Source organism: Lycium barbarum, chromosome 9 (assembly GCF_019175385.1).
Source record: "Lycium barbarum isolate Lr01 chromosome 9, ASM1917538v2, whole genome shotgun sequence".
NCBI classification, from domain to species: Eukaryota; Viridiplantae; Streptophyta; class Magnoliopsida; order Solanales; family Solanaceae; genus Lycium; species Lycium barbarum.
In genome coordinates, this window is record NC_083345.1 from 108,858,816 (window position 1) to 108,870,909 (window position 12,094).

The following is a 12,094-nucleotide window of genomic DNA, read 5'->3' on the forward strand; positions in this document are numbered from 1 at the left end:
TTTTCTTTAGAATAGGTCAAATCAGGCACCTGTTCAATAAATGACATGCCGTGCTTATAGCTTCTGCCCAAAGGTGATGTGGCAGGTTGTGTTCTAAAATCATTGTTCTAGCCATGTCTTGTAAAGTTCTGTTCTTTCTTTCAACAACACCATTTTGCTGAGGAGATCTTGGGGAAGAAAAGGTATGCACATAACCTTGTTCATTGCAGAAATCCTCAAAGGCCTTGTTTTCAAATTCTCCTCTGTGATCACTCCTTATGGAAGTAGTGTAGTACCTTTTGCCACGCTGAACTGTCTCACAGAAAATCTTTCAATTTAGAGTATCATCCTTATGAGCAAGAAATATAACCCAAGTAAAACGGGAGAAATCATCAACGATAACGAAAGCATACCTTTTTCGTCCAATGCTAGCAGTTCTAGTAGGACCAACAAGGTCCATATGTAGAAGCTGGAAGGGTTTAGAAGTAGATTCAATATCTTTGGAATTAAAAGAACTTCTTGTTTGCTTACCTTTCTGACAAGCATCACATATATGATCTTTTGAATAGTTTATTTTAGGCAGGCCTAAGACCAAATCATGTTTGGATAATTTCTCAATTAGCCGCATGCTAGCATGTCCAAGTCTCTTGTGCCAAACCCAAGGATCTTCTCCCATTGAAGCCAAACAAATGCGTCCAGCTGGACTTTTAACAGAGTCAAACGCATACACATTTTTTGTTCAGCTTCTAGGAAGAATTTCTTTTCCAGTTTTGTCTTCTATGACACAGCCTGTCTTCTTGAATCTTACCTCTAAATCAGAATCACATAGCTGACTGATACTTAAGAGGTTATATTTGAGTCCTCAACAAGATAAACATTAGTGATATCACAAGAGTTATTAAAAGAAATAGTTGCTATACCAATTACTATTCCTGTTGAGTTGTCACCAAAAGTAACTAATCCTCCATCAAAGTCTGCGATTGATTTGAACAAACTTTTGTCGCATGTCATGTGACTAGAACACGCACTATCTAGATACCATTTTCCTTTTGATTTCTTCTTGTGGTGTTCCTGCAAAACAAAGTTGTTACTTTCTTTCAGGTACCCATGCTTCCTTGGGTCCTTGAGAGTTAGTGCTTTGATGATTGGTCTTGGACTTCCATATCTAACCTGGAGAAGATATATAGCGAAATCTACATTGAAAAAAATTTGTGACCTGTTTTTCCACAGCAATTTTTTTTTTGAAAAGAGTGTTTTTCAGAGAAAGACTGAGTAGTCGACTTATGAATGTTTCTTGGAGACTTCCTTTTAGTTGTTTGAAAGCTTTTATTAGACTGATTTGTCTCCTCATAATTGGTCGACACACCCTTAGATTTTCAGAAGTATTACTATCACTGATATGTCTTTTCCCAGTTGACTTGTTGTTACGAGTCAACTGGTTAGATCTAACTGAGCTATGACTGGTGGACTTACACAACCCATTAAGCTGCAATTTCAAGTCCTCAACTTCTTCTTGAAGAAGATCCCTTTCTATTTCAACTACTTCTAGTTTAAGTTCCCAATCCCTTCTTTCTCTCTTAAGTTTCCTATACTCATTAAACACTCTATTTAAATATTAAAGTATTTGATCAAGCGATTCTTGAGTTTCACTACAGTTAGAATAGCGATAAGGTCTTACCTCGCTAGTTTCACCAATTGCCATGAAGCAGTTCTCTATTCCTTCTTCATCATCTTCAGAGGCTTCATCTTCACTCCAACTGCTGAATGCTTTTTGCTTTTGATAGTTTTTCGATGGTTTCCTTTTTGCCTCAGGGCATTCAGATGCAATGTGACCATATTTTCCACATTCGTAGCATTTTTCATCATTTCTTTGAACAGTGGAAGTTTTATCTTTTCTGAAATTTGAACTTCCTTTTCTATTGTTTCTAGATCTTCTCATGGATTCAATCACATGCTAGAAGTCATATCCACTTCTTCTTCTTTAAACTCATCATCAAATTCTTCAGCCTGAGATTTGAAAGCAACCATTTTCTTCTTTTCATCCTTCTGATATCTTTGAATATGGTTCTTTTCAAAGGCTATCAGATTTCTTCTTAGTTTGTCATAGGTAAAACTGTCAAGATTTCCATCTTCTAAAACAATCGCCTTGGTTTCCCAAGTCTTTGGTAGGCTTCTGACAAGTTTTCTCACCTGTTGAGAATTGGTGTAAGTCACTCTAAGAGATTTAAGTTCACTAATGATCTTGCTGAATCTGGTGAACATTGATTCAATGTTCTCATCATCCTTCATGCTAAAGGCTTCATAATCATGCCTTAGCGCATCAATTTTGGTTTCCCACACTTTTGACGTCCCTTCATAAGTGACTTCAAGTTTATCTCACATTTCTTTTGCAGTCTCACAATTGGATATTTTGGCATACTCTTCTCCGCTGACTGCACAATACAGCAAAGTTATTGCTCTAGCATTTGTTGATAGAGTCTCGTGTTGTTCTATAGTCACATCATGTGACTCCAGATCAATTTTTGTATTTGTATCCTTTGCATCCACATTTGGGATAGGCTTAGGTCCTTTCTTGATCACGATCCATATTTGATAGTCTGTTGATTGCACAAAGATCTTGAACCTTTCTTTCCAATGACAGTAGTGTTCACCATTGAAGTAGGGTGGTCTTGTTGTGGAGTGCCCATCTTGTAAGATTGCTCTAGGAATTTGATATGAAACCGTTTGATCTTTTCTCACTTGCTGTTAGGCAATGAAATGTGAGACCTTACTCTGATACCAATTGAAAGTGCAAGAAGGGGGGGGGGGGGGGATGAATGGTAACTTTTTCACTCAGACAGTCGACTAACTTAGAACACTAGTCGATAATAAAGTAATGCAGTAATAAAAGTGCAAAAGGTAAATGACACCAAGTATTTTATACTGGTTCAGATTCAATGTGAATCCTAGTCCAGTCCCCTTGGGTTGCAAGGGTGTTCTCTGCAGCTCTTTGTTAATGGATTGGTACAATGGTTTGTTTGAATGGAGCTCTTATGTCTACACTCAAACACTCGTAATCTTTTTGATACAATGCCTCACAAACTCTACTATATCTCTCCTTTCTTTTTTGTTTACGCTATATCACTCAAGAATATAATGTTGTGAAAAGTAAAGCAGAGAGCTTGAGAGTATGAGATCAAAGTATATTTTTCTTCGTCTCTAGAGTCTTGAATATATAGTATTCAAATCAACTAGCCGTTAGACTCTTTTTCAGCAGAGATGTCAACCCAAGAGAATTGATCCTTGTAAATTAGGAATATTGAGGATCCTAATTTCCAAGAATAAAGCAAGAGCTTATTGAGTCTGTAACGCTTCTTTCCTTCTGTGGCATCATCCTTATTTAGTAGATACTTGTTTCCTTGTGCGTCCTTGATGGATAATCAATGTTGTACAACTGCTTTTCTTATGCGTCATTTGCCTTGTTTGAATGATACTTGTTTCCTTGTATATGCAGATTTGATTTAATGCTTGAATCTCCACGATTGTGCTGATTTGCTTGCTTGAGTAAAATCTGATCCTTGTTCCAAAAATAAGCAGGAGCTTATTTTCTTCGTGTCTTGAAATACTTTCCTTATGCAGCCGACTTGGGCTTATACTCCTTTACAGCCGACTGAACTATTTTTGTCCATTGGGCTTTTCTGTCCAATGGGTTTGGCTGAACCTTTGAGTATAGTACCTACACAACAAGTTGTCATCATTAAAATCATAACACTAACAAGCTTCAACTATGTTAAATAAAAAATTGAACCCCAAGAATTGGGAAATACAGCACACCCAACAGTCAACTTGGAATCCAAATAGATGAATTTGAAAGAAAAACAATCGAAAGCCACAGAGAGAACATCATCTTCGATGAGTGAAAAGAGGGGAAAGAAGATATAAATTTAATTTTTGATTCACCAAACTGAGCACCATATACGATATTTGTCATTAAAAGGGCCTAACCAGGTTAAAAAACAAATTCTCCTTCACTAAAGAGGACCAGTCAACTTGGAAGTGGGCATAAATGACTTTCTATCCGCAAATTAATGAGGGAGACAATAAAAGAGCACGTGGATGACTTGAAATTCCAAATTTACCCTGGTTCGTCTTTATACTCTTGCAGCACATAGTAGTAAAATTTTGCAGTTGTTTTGGTACACCGCCAAGTCTCGTACACCCCCAAGTCTCATTTCTATAGAGGGTTCATTTGGTTGGGAAATAACTTATTTCGAGATTAGTTATTCCACCTTCAATGTGGGATAAAATAAGGCTACAATCCAGGAATAACTAATCTCGAGATTAGTTATTCTGGATTTTTATTCCAGCCAAACATGAGATAAGAAGACACTAAAATTGTATCCCGGAAATATTTTTACTTATTCTTCACACCAACCCCTAAGTATAAGTATAAGAAATAATAATCATAAATTTGGTCGACTCCAACCGATTACTCATCCTTTTGTTTTAAGTAATTACCATACACACTTACTTGAAATTGGCTTTAATTTTTAAGCGACATATTTATGGAAATATATTCTTAAACTGTCGACGATACTAGCACTAGCCCATAACTGCCTGAGCATAAGCCTGACTAGACCAAAACAAAACCATAAGTGCCAATATCCATGCCAATAAAAAAAATTCATAGGATGAAAAAGTAAATTTAATACGATCTTATTGGTTATCGGTTTAACCATTAACTAAAACTAAAAATCAGAAATCGAACCGGTAGTCCAATAAATAAATTTACAAAACTGTTTAAAAACTGTTAACCTAATAATTCGATACCGATAAATCAATAACATTTTTTTGAGTTTGGTTTTCGGTTAAACCGATGTTTATACACTCCTATTCTAATAAATATTTTAAAATATGGAGTAATTTTTCAACGTAAGAACATGAACATTCTCCTTCTCTTTTTTCAACATGTGGTAATTGACGGATTAATTTAGAGAGTGCTGAATTTTTGGTGGTGTGAATTGGAAAAAGGAGAGAGAAAAATTTGAACAAGGTTTTTTTTTTTACAAAGGAACTTTGTCCTACATTGATTAAAAAGAGGAAAGGTTTTGTGCTTATATATAGAAATATTTTTTCTAGTTCTTAAAGGGTTCAGAATAAGACAATCCTCGCACCGTCATCGTCGTTTGCACTCGGCTTCGGCTCAAGACAAATGATTTGATGCACTGTCGTTCACGAACATGCATTTTCGCACACCTTTAAATTCTGAGGCTTGGCCTCAGTTTAATATTCCACACCGAAATCTGCAAACTTTCTCCATTTGCACACCTATAAACTCTGACGCTTGGCCTCAGTTTAATTTTCCACACCGAAATCTGCAAACTTTCTCCCTTCATTTCTATATTGTTTTTAAAACAAAGTAAAAGTGTCGTGTGATCTGCTCCATTTGTTGAGTTCACTGCAAAATACTGTTCTGATCCATTCTAGCCCGAGAGGAATAATTTAAACCTTGAACAATTGTGAGGAGATTAACTTCCTTAAGAAGCTATTTCTCACCAGTGAAAGAAACCATCAACGTTTACTGTATACAAACAAGAAGCTATCTTCACAGCAAAAGAAGCAGAAGTAGAATAAACATCGAACGTTAATTAAGTAGTTACGCTAGAAGAGTTTGTTAAAAACTAAACAACACCTACCAATGATAAATTATGTAAATATTAATTAGAATATTTTGTAGTCTACTATTTTAGGTTAGCATATTTTGTATATTGTGTAATATCCTATTTTAGGTTAGAATATTATGAGAAGTGGCCCCGATGTCATATGAGAAGTGGCCCCGGTGTCCATGTAACAATTTTGATCGGGCGGGTTCAAGGTCATGGTGTGCATTGCGGACTCAATGTCGGTTGGAACATACGACCCGAGAGGGGCCACTGCCGCCGTGTAGAGTTGCTGAGCTGGAGGAGGGCCCAAAATACCCTGCTGCCGTGGCGGGACTGGCGGGGGACGAGCCCAAGAAGCTGTCGGGTACGGGCAGGGGGGAGGAGAAGCCCAGTGGGGCTGGGGGACCCACTGCCAGTGGCCAGTCCACTGCTGCTGACCGCCACTGCTTCGGGCAGAATTACCGCGGCCACCGGTGATTTTGCCACTGCCTGAGTCGCGGCCCGAGCCCCCCTTACGGCCAGTTCCACAATTTTGGCCGCGGGAATTTTTTGATTTCCCTCGGCGTGAGCTTGTGTTGTCCGAGGGGAGTGGCGCGTCATCGACCGAGGCCACCATAGCCGAACCAGACCCGTGAGACACCATAGCCGCAAGTTCACGTTCTTCTAAAACAAGGGAAGACCGAGCCTCAGTGAATGGGGGGAGCGGCTTTGCATGGCGAATTTGTGTCCCAACCCCTTTGTACGCTTCAGTGAGACCCGAGACCAGTTGAAGGACAAGGTGGCTATTCGTCACGGGAGCCCCGACGTTTTTCAGTTGATCGGCAAGGCTCTTGAGACATTGACAATAGGCGGAGGCATTGGGAAAATCCTCCATACGAATCGTCGTGAATTCTTGTTCGAGAGTCACCGCACGAGAAGTTTGATGATCTTGGAAGATATCATGCAAGCGATCCCAAGCGTCCATGGCAGTAGCGTCTGGTTCTGTGATAGTGTTTAACAGATCATTCGAAATTGTCGAATAAATCCATTGAAGCACGGTGGCGTCAATAGTGGTCCATAATTCAACTTCCTCATCAGTTTTAGGAGCCGACTTCGCATTACCTTTAGGTGGAGGAATGATGTGATGAAGGACCTTGTGAGAACGAGCATGAATTTTGAAAAGCTCGGCCCATGTACCGTATTGTGAGTTTTCCATCTCAAGAGTAACAGAGATGTGATTCTTGATATTGGAGACCGCGAGGGCCGGGTGGAACGTGGGCTTAGCCGGGGTGGTAGGTGCGTCGGCCATGGGAAAAAAAGAGAAGGGGCGATGGCTTAGGGAGGAAAAAAAGTAGGGATTTAGGGCGTAGCGGAAGGAGGAAGAAGAAAGAAACCCTAATCTGATACCATGTTAGAAATATTTTTCCTTGAATCCTTTCATTACTTGAATTGGTTTATATACAAAATAGGAGAATAATATTCTAACCTAAAATAGGAGATTACACAATATACAAAATATGCTAACCTAAAATAGTAGACTACAAAATATTCTAATTAATATTTACATAATCTATCAACCAAAAATGAAAACAACTCAAAGGACCATTAAAGATTGGAAACACCAAGGTGAAAGCACTTCAGGATTTTTCCTTAACTGCCAATAATTTATCACTCGAAGAGGCCAAAGAACTTTTTATGCATTACTAGAACTTCTTGACTACTTCAATTCCTCCTTATACGAATGCTAAAATATAAGCAGATGTCTCAAATGTATTATCATGTTATCTACGACTAGGGATAACAAACTACGGTTGAAAATAATTTGTGATCTAGAACTTCAATGTGGCATATATGTCCATGCATTGCCAACCAAGGTCTTCAGGACCGCCTTCATAACGTCTTACTCAAAAGCAATATATATGATGCGAACACGTGAAATATCTGACAACTACTAAATATAAATAACAAAATATTTATAACTGCTAGTTCTATACGGTAAAAATCGGGGTCTGCGTTCCCGATCCAACGACCAATTGCTCGAACGAAAAGCGAGGGGCAGTGGATAATAGAGCACGACTAAACGTACAACAATATTTCAGACTCATACACTCGGACACAGCAATTCTCGAAGGGTGCGTTTCCAGTTGGTGATAGTGCAAGAAATCTGGTTCGTTGTGGATTTCACTCCACACGGCACGTCGAGCAGCTGTCAAGCCCGAAATTTTGGGGATCTCTATCCTTGATTGATTTAGTTACCATGTTAAATGTAAATTCTTGTACTACAAATAGGGGGGAGTAAATCCTGATAAGGGCACCTCTTTACTATCTTCTACATGATCAAACAAAAACAACTTGTTCTCAAAGTTCTGTAAAGCATCAAAGTGTTAAATTTCCTACAGATTGGTTCGAGTAATTTAGGCCTCAGTCCGGGCCATTCGTTGCAATTGACACTCAGGCTATTTCTTACCTCTCTATTAGCAATCTTTATTTTTCGTTATTGTTATCCATTTGTTCTATAAAAAAAATCAAGCCGCATATCCTTTAAACCACATACAAATTCAATTGTTACCTTTTTTAGGGGTAAATAGTTTGGCGCCCACCGTGGGGCTAAGGATAATAGCGGTGATTTGTTTGCAACTCGGCTTTCACTTGTTCTTTTACCTTTTTTCTTGATTTCAGGTTAACTTCGACATGTCAAACGCAAACAACGCGGATAACGACAACCACGACGATAACCCCAACAATGGGATACCATTGAACATCATGCCACCGGGTGATCCAGTCGAAGATCCTCCCGCTGATGCGAGTGTAGCCAACTCAAATATAGTCGTTCATGATAGCGGAGATACACTCGCTGATAGGGGAACTGCTCGCAAGGTAAGCGGAGAGGCGGGAGAGAAAATTAACTTACACCTGTTTTATGATTTATTACGGGAACATTAGGTAACCATGATGCAGCACCAGGCGGCTATGTCCCAACTCCAAAGGAACAATAACGAGGTCAGGGTAGCAGAACCGAACCGATGGCCCGTTCTAGCCCATAGGGAAATTGAGGTAAGCAGTGATCGAGAATGGTCGGTGTCTGATGGTTCATCCGAGGTGATAAAGATGTTGGAGGCGATGTCTAAACGGATTGACTCCAATGAAAAGAAGGTGGAAGATTATAATTCCTGAGTAGATCAGATTTCGGGGGCACCACCGATTCTGACGGGACCAGAAACGAAATATATTGTCCGAAGGCCTTTCCCACCGAGTGCGGCTCTGAAACTGATCCTAAAAAGGTATAAGATGCCTGATATCCCAAAATATGACGGGACAACGGACCCACAAGGATATAACGGGCAATGATCTGGAAGATGATGAAATTGAGTCGGTAATGCTAAAAAAGTTTGGCGAGAAATTGACTAAGGGAGCTATGCAATGGTATTGCACGCTGCCCCAACACTCTATTCCATCATTCGAGCTGCTCGCAGATGCCTTCGTGGAGGCTCACGCCAGGGCCCGAAAGGTGTAGGCAAGAAAGGCCGACATATTTAAGATCTTTCAAAAGGATGACGAACGACTCAAAGAGTTCGTGACAAGATTCTATAAGGAAAGGATGTTGCTTCCCTCGGTTCCCGATGAGTGGGCAGCTCAGGCTTTCACGAAGGGACGTAACCCCCGAAGTTCAAACGCTTCCCTCAAGCTTAAAGAAAACCTATTGGAGTTCAGAGCTATTACTTAGGTAGATGTCCATAATAGGTATGAGTCCAAGATACGGGTAGAGGTCGATCAGCTCGGGCTCTCACCAGGTCCGATTATTCGGATAAAAAATTCGGACAGACCAAAGAGGATAGTAGAAATGCAATTTCAACCATCAAGGGATAGATATCATCCATACCCTTAACCTGAGAGGTCCACCGTCATATCGGATAAGGGAAGAAGTGGCCCTGACCACAATACAGCGAGAAGTGATAGATGAAGCAATGGCGGTTCGGGGAGCATAGGTTTACAGTTCAGAAACATGTCCGTTGGGGGGTCCGACACCGGTGAAAGTCCGAGGTTATCTGAATATAACTTCAATGTCGACTAGGCAGCTATTGTAGCCACGATTGGTCGCATCGAATGTGTGAGAAGGCCAAGGCCGCTGCGAACTGACCCCTCACAACGGGATCCAAACCTGATATGCGAGTACTATGGTACTCACGGACATTGAACCGACGATTGTAAAGGGCTAAGGGATGAAGTAGCACGACTGCTAAAGAATGGTCATCTCCGATAATTCCTGAGTGAGCGAGCAACGAACAATTTCAAGAATCGGGAACCCAGCAAGAAGGCCGAACCAGAGCAACCTCAATATGTGATCAACATAATCATTGGTGGGGTAGAAATACCCCAGGGTCCGACGATGAAGAAGACAAAATTCTTAATCACTAGAGAAAAGAGAACTGGGGACTATGTACCAGATGGATTTATCTCCTTCAGCGATTAAAACGAGGAAGGCATCATCCAACCCCACAATGATGCTCTGGTAATTTCTGTCCTTATAAATAAAATTCATATGAAGCGTATTTTGACTGATCCAGGTAGCTCAGCCAACATTATCCGATGGAAGGTAGTGGAGCAATTGGGACTGTTGGATCAGATTATACTGGCAACCCAGGTTTTAAATGGGTTTAATATGGCATGTGAAACTATAAAAGGCGAGATCATACTGCTAGTGAACACCGCCGTTATAGTTCAGCACACAAAGTTCTATGTCATTGACGGAGAGATAAGATATAACGCCTTGCTTGGAAGACCATGGTTGCACATCATGAGGGCGGTGCCTTCGACCTTGCATCAAATGCTGAAATTCCCAACCTCGGAAGGAGTAAAAATCATTCATGGGGAGGAACCTGCGGCAAAGGAAATGTTCGCGGTTGAAGAAGCTGTTCAAACACCGAAAAAATCCATGCACGATGATGCGGAAGACGTGAATGAAATGGAAGATGCCAAATAGCAATCACAAGACACGGATCCGGCCAGATTCGAAGGGGAAGGAAAGACAGACATGGAAGAAGATCACTTCGATGTTCTTAGGTCATTTGTACTACCCGATGGCTCGGACGCATCAAAATCAACAGTGGAAGAGCTTGAGCAAGTCATTCTGTTCGTCCATCTACCAGACAGAATGGTATACCTGAGCAAGGGGTTAACCTCGGAGCTCAAGAGTAAATTAATCAAATTTCTTCAAGCTAACGCCGATTGTTTTGCATGGTCCCACTTAGATATGACAAGTATTTCGCCTGAAGTCACCACTTATCGGCTGAGCCTAGATCGGAAGTTCACCCCGGTAAAGCAAAACCGGAGACCAATACGAGGCCAAATATAAATTCGTCAAGGAAGAGGTACCAAAGTTATTAAAAATAGGATCCATCTGGGAGGTTAAATACTCGGATTGATTAGCTAACGTAGTGGTTGTACCCAAAAAGGGTAACAAATTTAGAATGTGTGTAGACTACAAAGATTTGAATAAGGCATGCCCGGAGGATTCCTTCCCTTTGCCTAACATCGATCGCATGATTGATGCAATGGCTGGCCACGCAATATTAAGCTTTCTTGATGCTTACTTCGGGTACAACCATATTCGGATGGACCCGAAAGATTAGGAAAAAACTTCTTTCATAACCAAGTACAGAACTTACTATTATAATGTAATGTCGTTCGGGTTAAAAAATATTGGTGCTACCTATCAACGCCTAGTTAACAAAATGTTCGAAAAACAAGTAGGTAAAACAATTAAAGTTTATATTGATGATATCCTAGTTAAGTCCTTGGACACTGAGGACCATTTGAAGCATTTGCTGGAAACCTTTGATATACTACGCAAATATAATATGAAGCTGAACCTGGAAAAGTTCGCCTTTGTAGTAGGTTTGGGTAAGTTCCTGGGTTTCATGGTGTCAAATTGGGGGATCGAAATTAATTCAGATCAGATCAAGGCCATTGAGGATATTGGGGTAGTCGAGAATGTGAAGGCATACAGAGGTTGACTAGAAGGATTGCGGCCTTGAGTAGATTCATTTCTCGGTCTTCGGATAAAAGCCACCAATTTTTCTCGTTGCTTAAAAAGAAAAATGACTTCGTATGGACACCAGAGTGTCTGCTGTAGACACGTAATTTTAACCCTCCCCGTCTGTTTCACCTTATAGTTTTTAAATATTTCTTTTAATTTTAATTTTTGACGTGTCAATTATATTCTATTTATATTTAGTAGGCTTATTTGCGAAAATAAAAAAAGAACAAAAATATTTGCTATTTTTAGAGTATAAATTTTGTGTTTTAAGGAAAGAAAAATTACAAAAAATATGCATTATAGGTTTTAATTTTGCTTAGCAATTTATTTATTTTAAGAGTATTTTTTTTAGTTATCTAGAAATAGTTATTAAATATTTTTTGTTTTTACATTTTAAAAATAAAAAATAAAAATGAGCAAATAGGATTATGCCACCTCACCACAAAATGATAAAAGT